This window comes from Sapajus apella, unplaced genomic scaffold, assembly GCF_009761245.1.
Source record: "Sapajus apella isolate SASKATOON/1434 unplaced genomic scaffold, GSC_monkey_1.0 scaffold68, whole genome shotgun sequence".
NCBI lineage: Eukaryota > Metazoa > Chordata > Mammalia > Primates > Cebidae > Sapajus > Sapajus apella.
The window spans coordinates 5,963,174-5,967,273 of record NW_022437008.1 but is presented as its reverse complement, the minus strand read 5'-3'; positions in this window follow the sequence as shown (position 1 = coordinate 5,967,273).

Here is a 4,100-nt window from a genome sequence, read left to right as displayed (position 1 = left end):
TTTTTTTTTTGAGACGGAGTTTCGCCCTTGTTACCCAGGCTGGAGTGCAATGGCGCGATCTCGGCTCACCGCAACCTCCACCTCCTGGGTTCAGGCAATTCTCCTGCCTCAGCCTCCTGAGTAGCTGGGATTACAGGCACACGCCACCATGCCCAGCTAATTTTTTTGTATTTTTAGTAGAGACGGGGTTTCACCATGTTGACCAGGATGGTCTCGATCTCTTGACCTCGTGATCCACCTGCCTCAGCCTCCCAAAGTGCTGGGATTACAGGCTTGAGCCACCGCGCCCGGCCCTAATTGTTGTATTTTTAGTAGAGATGGGGTTTCACCATGTTGGCCAGACTGATCTTGAACACCTGACCTCAGGTGATCCACCTGCCTCGGCCTCCCAAAGTGCTGGGAGTATGGATGTGAGCCACCGCGTCAGGTCCTGGTTCACAGCCTGTGGCTCTGTTCATACCTGAGGCATTTCCCCTGCAGATTGGCCAGGCCTTTGCACCCTGTTCTGGGCCGATGGGTCCTGTGCCACTGCACTGTAGCCTGGGTGACAAAGCAAGACTTTGTTTCAAAAAAATTAAAAAGCATAGGTCTGATCTCCTCAGATTCCTGATTAAAAGCATCCCTAGGTCTCCCTTGCCTCTGGGATGAAAGTTGACCTCCAGGCCTCCTCCTAAGAGGCCCCCATGGCTGCCTCTCCCTGCTCACCCTGCCTCCTCCTACACTGGCTTTGTCTAGCTTGCTCCACATTGAGGGTCAGCCACACTGGCCTCTGCTGTCCCTGGACCACGCCAGATGCCTTCACACCGCTGGGCCTTTGCACCTGCTATTCCCCTGGCCTGGAACGCTCTTTCCCAGACTCGCACATGGCCACATGGCTGGCTCCTTCCATCATGCAGGCCTCGGCTCCCACGTCACCTCTGCAGAGAGGCCCCCCTGGCCACCGTCTTCAGATCAGCCACTGGGGCTCAGCCACTCTGTGCTACGTAAAGCTGGGTAGCACAGATCTGACCCAGTTTCTCCATGTGAAATGATCTTTTATTTATTGCTAGTTTGTCGTCCATCCCCCACTCTAGAATAGGTCAGCATAGTTTTATGGTAAAAGGCCAGATAATAAATATTTTAGGTTTCCTGGGCCACACGCTGCCACAGCTACTCAAAGCTCCTGTTGTGACACAAGAACAACCGCAGGTGATACACGGACCAGGGAGCCGCTTCCATGAAGACGTTATTTATAGACATCAGAATTTGAATTTTACATGATTTTCACGCCTCGCAAAATAGTCCTCTTTTGATTTCTTTTTTTCTAACCATTTAAACATGTCAAGACTATTCTTAGATTGTAGGCTGTGCCAAAGCAGGTGGAGGGCCAGATTTGGCCCCAGGGCTGCGGCTTGTCAACATCTGCACTAGAACACCTGCCTCACGAGGTCAGGGATCTCTGTCTTGGTCATCGCTGTGTCCCCAGGTCCTAGGATGTGGGGGCGGAGACCCCATAAGCACCGAGGCAGGAGTCAGGAGCTTCAGCCTATTCCCATATAAATAATGAAGAAGAAAATATACTAGAGATATAGCCTTAGTAGTTATTCATAGGTGATCTTAGTTATTCATACGTGATCTTAGTTATTCATACGTGATCTTAGTTATTCACAGGTGATCTTAGTTATTCATAGGTGATGGTAGTTCTTTTACTAATGCCGCTCAGGTCTCGAAGTGTGAACCTGGGGAAACATTGTGAAAGGAATGACCCTAACGCAAGACGCTCTAAGCCCTCTGTCACACCTGTCTAAGGGCTGCTGGAGGGCGCCGTGGCTATGCGGCAGCGCCAGTGCTGGGAAAGCGCCCGCAGTTTAGCAAGCTGCGGGAGATGTCAGAGACGTCTCCTTCCCCAGAGGAGTTAGGAGAAAACTCTGCTCCTCCAAGCTCTTGTGTAGGCCTGATGGCTATCAGGGAGGCCCACAGACATCCGGGGGATTAACTGTCTCTATGCGATGCTGTGCTTCAGCGGTCACGTTCCATGTCCACTCTCACGTTCCGCTTCTGCACCTGGTTCCTTTGTTCTTAGAAGAGATAATCAGTAAAAGTAATAGAAATCTTAATGTCTTTGTTCTTTCTTGACAAGTACGGAAAAGTGCTGACGCATTATGCTCCTTGCCTCATCTCAACTACTAGAAAGTCTTGGGCCCCTACCTAGATGACATGTGATGTACTTGACCCTATCACTGACCACCAATGCCACACCCTACCTGCCCTACCCCAGCTTTGTACTCAATAAAAGTCACAGCGTCCAGGCAGTCGGGGCCGCTGCCGGATTCCATGCTTTGGTTGGCAGTGGACCCCCGGGCCCAAACTCTGTTTTCTCCTTCTTGGAGTCTTGTGTCTTTTATTTCCACAGTTTCTCATCTCCACACCTGTAGAGAGGGGCTCACAGGACCCTGTAGGGCTGGACTCTGCACTAGGATGTTCCTAGGATGTGATTTTTTTTGAGACAGAGTCTTGCTCTGTAACCTAGGCTGGAGTGAGGTGGCACCATCTCGGCTCACTGCAGCCTCCAGCTCCCAGGTTCAAGCGATCTCCCGCCTCAGCCACCCGCTCGCATGTAGTGGATGCTAAAGTGGAACACATGCGTGCTATAGAAAAGGCTTCGATACGTTCATTCATTCTTCCAACAGGTACCCATGGAGGTTTGCCACGAGCTGGGCTCTGGGGAGATAACAGGGAACATCACTTGAACTTGGAGCAGTGAGTTGACATCCTTGCACTGAATGACATGTGTTCCTCCAGAGTTGACCTGTCCCCCGCACAGCCATTATGAGCTCTGGGGCTCCTCCTGTCCCAGCTCCTGCACTGAGCCTGCCCTGCCAAACAGCTGCCTGACGCTGTGCCAGCATGGCTGCCAGTATGACCCAGGCTTTGTGCTCAGTGGCACAGACTGTGTGCCCCCCATCCAGTATGGCTGCTCCTTGGGAGGCAGGTACTACCTGGCCGGGAAGGTCTTCTGGGCTGGGGAGCACTGTGAGCAATTCTGCCACTGCCAAGCTTCCACCCACGCCATGTACTGCTCCACCTCCTCCTGTGGGCCAGGGCAGAGATGTGGGACCCTCAGTGACATCTTTGGGTGCCACCCTCTCTCCCTTGGCACCTGCCAGGCAGCTGGGCACTCACATATCATCACTTCTGATGGGAAAAGTGTTGAGTTCTTGGGTACCTGCGTGTCCGTCTGTGCCGAATCCTGTGGCTCCTCCAGCTCATCTCCGTTCTTCAGGGTACAGCTGGGAAAAGGGCACAGACCCAGCAGCCCCCTCATGCCCATCTCAGAGGTGTCTGTCCAGGTTAATTGGACCTAGGTCCACCTGTGGAGGGACAGCCCAGGCATGGCTCAGGGAAACATCAGCTTTGGGGACCTGTGGGTTCTAGGAACCCTAACCCTTCACCCAAACCCACAGCCCCAAGGGAAAAATGTATTCTGCCTCTGTTATTTCCACATTTCATCTCTCTTCTCTGATTACCCACCCATTTTTATCTATATCCATCAGAGGCATTCAGTTAAAATAACAGAAACACTCTCAGACCTCCTTAAGAAAAAAGACTTATGGTTTACACAATAGTTATTGGGCAAGTGTGGCCTGCAGGTCCTGTTTCCTTACCCGCGCCTTTTCTACTCCGGGCTCAGCCACGTGGCGAAGCACAGCCGCTCCCTGCAATGCTTGGACCGGGGCACGGCTCTGCCACCAGCCCCGAGGGCGTCCTGCCTGCTCCGAGGGCTACGCCTGTGATAACGCACACCTGTGCGCAGGGGCCAGGTGCGTGCACTCACCTGTAGTCCCAACTACTCATGAGGCTGAGGCAGAAGAACTGCTTGAACCCGGGAGGCGAAGGTTGCAGTGAGCCGAGATCGTGCCCCTGCACTCCAGCCTGGGCAACAGAGTAAGACTGTCTCAAACAAACAAACAAACAAACAATAAAATAATATATGGGCCGGGTGCAGTGGCTCACGCCTGTAATCCCAGCACTTTGGGAGGCCGAGGTGAACGGAGATCCGGCCTGGCCAACGTGGTAAAACCCCGTCTCTCCTAAAAATGCAAAAATTAGTGGGCACAGGC